At 44.0% G+C, this 9,973-nt stretch overlaps 1 pseudogene; it reads right to left on the bottom strand.

Annotated features, from left to right (window-relative positions):
* The window catches only part of LOC111970499 (glutaminase liver isoform, mitochondrial-like), a 48,090-nt pseudogene that overhangs the window by 33,240 nt on the left and 4,877 nt on the right, over window positions 1-9,973 (bottom strand).

Here is a 9,973-nt window from a genome sequence, read left to right on the forward strand (position 1 = left end):
GGTCCTCCAATAATCGGTATTCGTATCGGAGTTGAAAAATCCTAATCGGTCGACCTCTACAACAGACACATGTTGACGGAAAGCATACCAGAGAAAAAAAACAAAGTAAGAGGACAGACGACAAAAAAGAGAGACAGATGGAGAAGAGTGACATGTATGAAAAGGTGGAAACAAATCTACTTACATGTCCGTTGTGGTTTTTCTGAACGGTGTTATAGATTTGATCTATCTTTGTCACAAAGGAATCAAACTCAGGGATGATAAACTTCTTTCTGAAGGCCTGGATCAGAAGCACTATGTTCCCACCTACGCACCTGAGGGTTGGTACAACAAACAACACACTATTAGATCATCAATACAGAAACCCTGTCATTGAACAAGTTCTAGAACATTCTAGAAATCTAGTTCTGTGAATGAGATGAACTTTGAACTTTTCCCAGATGTTTGCTTTGAAGTGGTGACACCCCCTGAGGCGCAGTGGATGGACTGCTGCTTGTGACTGTATTATGACCTCTGACCTTCTTCTCTGTTGTTGTTTGCCTGCTAGACTTGGTGCTGATAAGTGGTTTGAATTGTTGTGGAAAATAGGGTTCAGAGGAGCCATGTGAGAATGTAAACTCCATTCTCTGTGACACACAAGGCTAATGATACTCCTTATGTATCCGATTAACAGCCTGACACATTTTTTGTAGATGTTTGACTGTCACCGGATAGGTGCAGTGAAATGTGTTGTTTTACAGTGTCAGCCATAGCACTGCGCCCCAAGAGCAAATAAGGGTTAAGTGCTTTGCTCAAGGGCACATTGACAGATTGTCAGCTCGGGTATTCGAACCAGCAACCTTTTGGTTTCTAGCTCAACGCTCTAACTGCTAGGCTACCTGCCGCCCGATGCTCCCTGTAGTATTTCCTTCCTATGTCGCACTTGAAAACAAACACATATGACTAGCCTATAACTTTATTTAACCTCCATTTACAGTGGCAAGAAAAAGTATGTGTATTACCTGGATTTCTGCATAAATTGGTCATAAAATTTGATCTGATCTTCATCTAAGTCACAAYAATASACAAACACAGTCTGYTTAAACTAATAACACACAGAAATGATATGTTTTTCATGTCTTTATTGAACACACCTTGTGAACATTCACAGTTCAGGGTGGGAAAAGTATGTGAACCCTTGGATTTAATAACTGGTTGACCCTCCTTTGGCAGCAATAACTTCAACCAAACATTTTCTGTAGTCAGACCAGTACAACAGTCAGGAGGAATTTGTGTGCATTCCTCTTCACAAAACTATTTCAGTTCAGCAATATTCTTGGGATATCTGGTGTGAACCGCTCTCGCGGTCATGCCACAGCATCTCAATCGGGTTGTCAAGACTCTGACTGGGCCACTCCAGAAGGCCTATTTTCTTCTGTTGAAGCCATTCTGTTGTTGATTTACTTCTGTGTTTTGGGTCACCCCACTTCTGTTGAGCTTCAATTGACGGACAGATAGCCTTTCATTCTCCTGCAAAATGTCTTGATACACTTGGGAATTCATTTTTCTGTCGATGATRGCAAGCTGTTCTGGCCCWGAGGCAGCAAAGCAGCCCCAAACCATGATTCTCCCTCCACCATACTTTACAGTTGGGATGAGGTTTTGATGTTGGTGTGCTGTGCCTTTTTTTCTCCACACATAGTGTTGTGTGTTCCTTCCAAACAACTCAACTGTAGTTAAATCTATCTACAGAATATTTTGCCWGTAGCACTATAGTGGAAGGGACAGCAGTGGCTTATTCYGTGGTGTCCTCCCATGAACACCATTCTTGTTYWGTGTTTTACATATCGTAGACTCGTCAACAGAGATGTTAGCATGTTCCAGWGATTTMTGTAAGTYTTTAGCTGACACTCTAGGATTCTTCTTAACCTCATTGAGCATTCTGTGCTGTGCTCTTGCAGCCATCTTTGCAGGACGGCCACTCCTAGGGAGAATAGCAACAGTGCTGAACTTTCTCCAATTATAGACAATTTGTCTTACCGTGGACTGATGAACATCAAGGCTTTTAGAGATACTTTTGTAACCCNTTTAGCTGACACTCTAGGATTCTTCTTAACCTCATTGAGCATTCTGTGCTGTGCTCTTGCAGCCATCTTTGCAGGACGGCCACTCCTAGGGAGAATAGCAACAGTGCTGAACTTTCTCCAATTATAGACAATTTGTCTTACCGTGGACTGATGAACATCAAGGCTTTTAGAGATACTTTTGTAACCCTTTCCAACTTTATGCAAGTCAACCATTCTTAATCTTAGGTCTTCTGAGATCTATTTTGTTCGAGGCATGGTTCACATCAGCCAATGCTTCTTGTTAATAGCAAACTCTAGCAATTAGCACATTTTGTGAGTGTTTTTTATAGGGCAGGGCAGCTCTAACCAACATCTCCAATCTCGTCTCATTGATTGGACCTCAGGTTAGTTGACTCCTGACTCCAATTGGCTAATGACTTCTCCAAAAGCTTAGGGGTTCACATACTTTTCCCAACCTACACTGTGAATGTTTAAATTCTGTATTCAATATAGACAAGAAAAATACAATAATTTGTGTGTTATTAGTTTAAGCATAGTATGTTTGTCTATTGTTGTGACTTAGATGAAGATAACAGAATCAATTTATGCAGAAATCCAGGTAATTCCAAAGGGTTCACATACTTCTTCTTGCCACTGTATGTGTACACTCTTAGAAAAAAGGTGCTTTCTAGAACTAAAAGGGTAGCATAACCCTTTGTGGTTCAAGTTAGAACCCTTTTGAGTTCCATGTATAACCCTTTCCACTGAGGGTTCTACCTGGAACCAAAAATGGTTCTACCTTGAACCACAAAGGGTTCTACATGGAACCAAAACGTTTTCTCCTATGGGGAAAGACAAAGAAACCCTCGGAACCCTTTTTTCKGAACCCTTTTTTCTAAGAGTGTCGACTACCGTGCAGATATGAGGAACACTGGTTTTCCCCACTAGATCAAGATGCCTGGACTGTCAAAGTCCACTCTAGATGTCAATCATTCACTCTTTAACTGAATTGGAATGAAAGGACATGCATAGCCATAGCTGAAACACAAAGCTGTAACAGGTCAACTGATTAAGGGTTACATTTAATTCCAATCAAAATGTACTTTGTGTGTGTGGGCCCAAGGCAGCTGGCACCTATAAATCTGAGTCTACCTCTGCTTTAGCCCACACAAGACTACCGTACCCCTCAGCCCACTGCCCCTCAGCCCACTGCCCCTCGCCCACTGTCCCTCAGCCCCACTGTCCTCAGCCCACTGTCCCTCAGCCCTCTGCCCTCACCCACGTCCCTCAGCCCACGTCCCAGCCCCCACTGTCCTCAGCCACTGCCCTCAGCCCACTGTCCCTCACCCACTGCCCTCTCCCCTCAGCCCACTGTCCCTCAGCCACTGTCCCTCAGCCACTGCCCCTCAGCCCACTGTCCCTCAGCCCACTGTCCTCAGCCCACTGTCCCTCAGCCCACCCCTCTGCCCCTCAGCCCACTGTCCCTCAGCCCACTGTCCTCAGCCCACATGTCCCTCAGCCCACTGTCCTCAGCCCACTGTCCCTCAGCCACTGTCCCTCAGCCCACTGTCCCTTCAGCCCACTGTCCCTCAGCCCACTGTCCTCAGCCCACTGTCCTCAGCCCACGTCCTCAGCCCACTGCCCTCAGCCACTGCCCTCAGCCCACTGTCCCTCAGCCCACTGCCCTCACCCACTGTTCCTCAGCCCACTGTCCCTCAGCCCACTCTGCCCTCAGCCCACTCCCCTCAGCCCCCACTGTCCTCAGCCCACTGCCCTCACCTCAGTGACTGAGAGCACATATACTGTTGCATCAGCTAACTCTTAAAATGACTTGAGAGAAATGCCAGAGAGAGAGCATGTGTGTGATAGTGAGAGAGGAGATGAGTGAGTGAGAGGTGAGTGAGTGAGAGTAGTGAGTGAGTGAATGAGAGATTGTTGTGAGGTCTGGGGTCCGCTCACCAACCAAGAATTCACAAATGGGAAAACACCAAATTGAGACTCTGAATGCAGAATCTGCAACAATATCCTCAGTACAACGTAAAACACCAAATAATGCATGCGAGAGACGTTCAATAAGGAAGCGATTCCCAAACCTTCCATAACAAAGCCATCACTACAAGAGAGATGAACCTGGAGAAGAGTCCCCTAAGCAAGCTGGTCCTGGGGCTCTGTTCACAAACACAAACACACCCCACAAAGCCCCAGGACAGCAACACAATTTGACCCAACAAATTATGAGAAACGAAAAAGAATATTTCCAATGTGTCAATAATTAACAAAAAAACAGCGCAAACTAGCATGCTATTTGGCCCTAAACAGAGAGTACACAGTGGCATAATACTTGACCACTGTGACTGACCCAAACATAAGGAAAGCTTTGACTATGTACAGACTCAGTGAGCTAGCCTTGCTATAAAATGCCGCCGTAGGCAGACATGGCTCTCAAGAGAAGACAGGCTATGTGCACACTGCCCACAAAATGAGGTGGAAACTAGCTGCACTTCCTAACCTCGTGCCAAATGTATGACCATATTAGAGACACACATTCCTCAGATTACACAGATCCACAAAGATTTGAAAACAAACCCAATTTGATAAACTCCATATCTACTGGGTGAAATACCACTGTGTGCCATCACAGCAGCAAGATTTGTGACCTGTTGCCACAAGAAAAGGGCAACCATGAAGAACAAACACCATTGTAAATACAACCCATATTTATTTATTATTTCCTTTCCCTCCCAACTATTTGCACATCGTTACAACACTGTATATAGACATAATATGACATTTGAAATGTTTTATTCTTTTGGAACTTCTGTGATTTTACTATTAATTTATTTTAACTTTTGTTTATTGTTTATTAACTTTAGTTTATTATCTACTTCACTTGCTTTGGCAATGTTAACATGTTCCATGCAATAAAGCCCTTAATTCAATTCAGAGTGAGGTGATGAGTGAGTGAGTGAAGTGAGTGAGTGAGTGAGTGAGTGGATGACTGAGATAGAGTAAGCCTACAACAAACTCTGGTTAATAATGTGAATGCTGAAGGGCAGGGTATTAATAGACTCACTCTACCATGGCACCTGGCAGTAAGAGGAGATGAAAAAGTGATGACTGTGTGTGACAGAGGCAAGAGGGCTAGAGAGAGAGAGTAGAGATGAGAGTAAGAGAGGTAGAGGGTGGAGAGGGGTGGTAGAGGGTGGAGGAGAGAGGTAGAGGGGGCGAGAGGTGTAGAGGGGCGGAGAGGTAGAGGGAGGTATAGAGGGTAGAGAGAGTAGAGGGAGTATAGAGGGGCGAGAGGTGTAAGGGCAGAGGGGTAGAGGGAAGGATAGAGGGTAGAGAGAGTAGAGGGAGGTAGAAGGGGTGGAGAGGGGTAGAGGAGGTATAGAGGGGGCGAGAGGTGTAGAGGGGGCGGAGAGGTTAGAGGGAGGTAGAGGTAGGAGAGTAGAGGGAGTAGAAGGGGTGAGAGGGGTAGAGGGAGGTATAGAGGGTAGAGAGAGGTAGAGGGGGCGAGAGGTGTAGAGGAGGTGTAGGAGAGAGGTGAGAGGTAAGAAGGGTGGAGAGGGTAGAAGGGGTGGAGAAGAGGTAGAAAGGTGGAGAGAGGTAGAAAGGGGTGGAGAGAGGTGGAGGTGGCTCTAGAAGCAGGTCCCAAATACCCCCCACCCTTGGACCTACCCTTGGACCTACCCTTGGTTTATGCAGACCAGCTGTAAGCAATATGGTGGAAGCTCCAACAATGCACTGCTTGTACCTATCCAGACCCTTCAGATCTGCAAACATCGAGGGGTTAGGGACAAGAGGGAGGGGGATGGAGCAATGTGGGAACGTCTAAATCCAACAAGGAGACAAGCTAGGCGACTCACTTGTGGAAGAGTTCCCGGTCCATCATGACGTCATGAAAGGATTCCGCTACGGAGCGTTGCAGCTTGTCCATRCAGTCCTTCAGTCGCGGGTCGGATTCATTAAGACCAGTCCTCTTGAGGGCCTGATCAAATCAAATCAAACTTTATTTAAAGTGCATATAAAGTCACAAGACATGTTACAGTAAAAACAATACAATGAAGTGGTTCAAATAAACAAAAGACGATAAAATAGATGAATAAATTAACAACACAAAGGTTTGGTTGGGGAGAAAGGAATGATGTTATCAGCGAAGCGATACTGCAGGTTTATTTACAGTGTCCTGTAAATCATTCTGCCTCGTCATGTCGAGTCCACATCTCACAAAATTATTAATACTGTTATGCGAAGAACTTGGATGTGAACTAAATTKATATGAACTAACTTTAACTCATCTTGAGGCCCACTGACATACACGAATCTTGTTGCAAGTTGAGTAACTGATAGCCTTTTTTGTCCGAGCTGGACCGAAGCTGGTTTGGATACGCTTTCAGTCACTTGTTGCAAGTGTTTTGATTGAAACAGTGCAGTAGTGCTGGTGCAATATAAAACACAGATCAAATTAGAGCTTTGACTATCATTGACATTTTCATACAAATGATTCTTTCATTTAACAAGTTAGTTTTTAGGGGGATAATTTCATTACATGTTGAAATACAAAACCCCCATGTTATTGTTGCATGATGATACAACCTAATCTAGTCTGTCTAGTCTCTGCAGGGTAATCTTTACAACAATAATCTAGTCTGTCTAGTCTCTGCAGGGTAATCTTTACAACCTAATCTACTGTCTAGTCTCGCGGGTAATCTTTACCACTAATCTAGTCTGTCTAGTCTCTGCAGGTAATCTTACAACCTAATCTAGTCTGTCTAGTCTCTGCAGGTAATCTTTACAACCTAATCTAGCTGTCTAGTCTCTGCAGGGTAATCTTTACAACCTAATCTAGTCCTGTCTAGTCTCTGCAGGGTAATCTTTACAACAAATCTAGTCTGTCTAGTCTCTGCAGGGTAAAATCCCCTTAACCAAAATGATCACAAATCCCTAGCTGTGCTGAGTTCGTATTTCGTCTCCCTTCTGCAAAGGTTTGCCTGGCCAAATATAGTTCTGTTTCCTTATATCACAGCAACAATTCCACCTTAAACATTTCTTAGAGAGAGCTATCATGAGTTGCTCTCGTATTCATAATAATCATCCAGATATATCCCAAGGTATCCTAGCTTCTAGGCCTATGAATCTTTACAAAAACAGTAGGCACAGGAACAGTTTACTTCGTGGAGCGAGTACTCTCTAAGTCCTTCATCTCAAACGTTGCCGTAATCCCCTTAATACTTCGACCCCCATTACCCCGTCCATCAAAATTAGAGATTTTCTCTAGGTCTCTGGGCTAGTCGGCCTCTGGTTAACTGAGTGCATCTGGCCAAGCGTCCAACTATACTTTTGAGTCCATAAGATCTCTTGCATCGGATTGCTTGTAAAGACTTTCATACCAAATGCCATATGAGATTGAATTATCTAGGTCGCTAGGTCTATAAACAGTGCCTATGTCTTACATTGGCAAAAAACTACCTATCTAACACCTCACCTTAAAATCTAGTCTGTCCTTGAGCTATCCGTCGATGATAGACGGTTATAGATTGTAAATCTTACATATCTCTCTTGCCTGCAATGTAAGTCATAGTCATGATTGGTTAGCTAATGAATCCTACCTATCTCTCTGTCTGTACCTAAGGGAGGAGCTAAGATCCGTTGTCTAAACTGCATGATCACTTAAGCTCTGTCTATGTCATCCGGATATGAGTAGCCAGATGGTTAGATGAGTAAATCCTATTATACTAACTCCTGTCCTGTTATGAGTACTAGTCTATGGTTCGTATGAAGTATACGTGCATCAATTGCGTTCTACGTATGGAGGAGGTATAATGGGTTATGTACAAATGAATGCATATCTCTCTTGGTCTGTGATGGAAGATAAGTACTTAGTTTAGCCCAAGATCATGAGTCCTCTATATCTTCTGCTGCATGGAGAAGTAGGGAATCTCATGGTTATATGCATAAGCACTAAAACAATCCTCCGTCTGGTCATTTGGACGATAGCATGTTAGATGAATGCATATCTCTCTGTCTGTATGGAGATAGCCATGGTTAGATGAATGTCAGTATCTCTCTGTAACTGTATGGAGCATAGGATGGTTAGATTTAATTATATCTCTCTGTCGGTATGGAGATAGATGGTTTAGGGTATTCTTATACCATGAATGCATATCTCTGCTGTCTTGTATGAGAAGATCAAGATGGATAATGAATGATATCTCTCTGTCTGTATGGAGATAGATGGTTTAGATAGTGCACTATGAGCATAATCTCTCTGTCTGTCCTTATGGAGATAGATGGTTAGATGAATGCAATATTCTCTCTGTCGTATGCGCAATAAGAGTGTTAGATGAATGTTACAGTCCGGGAGAACAATCTATTTGAATACACTGCCTGGATTTCCTTGCAGGTTTCCTACTTACAAAGCATGTTAGAGGTCTGTAATTTTATCATTAGTACACATCATACTGTGAGAACGGAATCTAAAACAAAAAATCCAGAAAATTCACATTGTATGATTTTAAAGTAGATTTAATTAGCATTTATTGCATGACATAAAGTATTTGATCACCTACCAACCAGTAAGAATTGCTGCTCTCAAGACCTGTCGTTGTTTCTTTAAGAAGGCCCTCCTGTCTCACTCTGCCAGGATTACTGTATAACTGCCACCTGTTTGAACTCGTTTACCTGTATAAGAAGACACCTGCTCCACAACACTCAATCAAACAGGACTCCCAAACCTCTCCATGGCCAAGACCAGAGAGTGTGTAAGGACATCAGAGATAAAATTGTAGACCTGTGCACATAAAGGCTAAGGGTACTGGGTTCTTAACACAGAAGGACAACCTATTGCAAGCAGAATCGTAGTCTTGGTAAGAATGCAACAACCTCTAGTCCCTCTGAAGCTGTTGGCGCAATTATTTAGAAAAGGAAGAAGTTCAAGATGGACCGTTCAGATTCTCACCGTTCGGTCTGGGGCTCCATGCAGATCTCACTCGTGGGGTATGCATTCATGATCATGGGAATGTGAGGGAACACCCGCATTACTACCAAATCCTTAAATCTCAAGCCTGCTATGGATCCAAGTCTCCTTGCAGGGTTCATATTCCTTTGACACACCCGGAAATGAAAGATCCTGTGAACCATCTAGTCAGTCTCAAAGAAAACCGATTAGGTAACACAACTTATTCTCCCTACAACTGGATAATCTAGTTTCCTGTTAGTCGTCCCAGCGCGACGCAAGGTCCCCTTGCTCAACCAGCCAAGCCAGGCCCGTCGGAAAGTTTGCCAATACATTGGATATCAAGAGAGTATGGGACGACAGTCATGTTGTCTACCACAAACAAGAGCTTTTGGGTTCTAAACTCCACTCGCCGGTTTGGAGAAAAGAAGCCAGGATGAGTACAACCCCAAGAACCACCCATCGCAACCCGTGAAGCATGGAGGGTGGAAACATTCAGTTCTTTGGGGATTGTCGTAATCTAAAGCAAAGTGTGAGCCAACAGGACGACTGCACCCTTAAAATTTCTGAAGTGGGGACCGTGATGTGAGTGGCTCAGTTATCGCGAGATCTTGGCCAACAACCTCCTTCCTCTAGTTAAGACATTGAAGATGGGGTCGGGCTGGGTCTTTCCAGCATGACAACGACCGAACACCTACAGCCAGGGCAACTAAGGAGTGGCTTCCCTTAAGAAGCATCTCAAGTCCTGAGTGGCCTAGCCAGTCTCCAGGACCTGAACCCAATAGGAAATATTTGTAGGGTAGGCTGAAATCCTTATTTGATCCCAGCGACTCCCCGAAAACCTGAAGGATCTGAGAAGGCGTCTTTTTCTCAGTTATGGAGACTCTGCACAGGTATCCCTTTAACCCAAAAAAAAGGCCAAAATCCCCTTAATCCTGCGTCTATTGTGTGCAAAACACTCGGTCAAGAACTT

This window comes from Salvelinus sp. IW2-2015, linkage group LG11 (genome assembly GCF_002910315.2).
Source record: "Salvelinus sp. IW2-2015 linkage group LG11, ASM291031v2, whole genome shotgun sequence".
NCBI lineage: Eukaryota > Metazoa > Chordata > Actinopteri > Salmoniformes > Salmonidae > Salvelinus > Salvelinus sp. IW2-2015.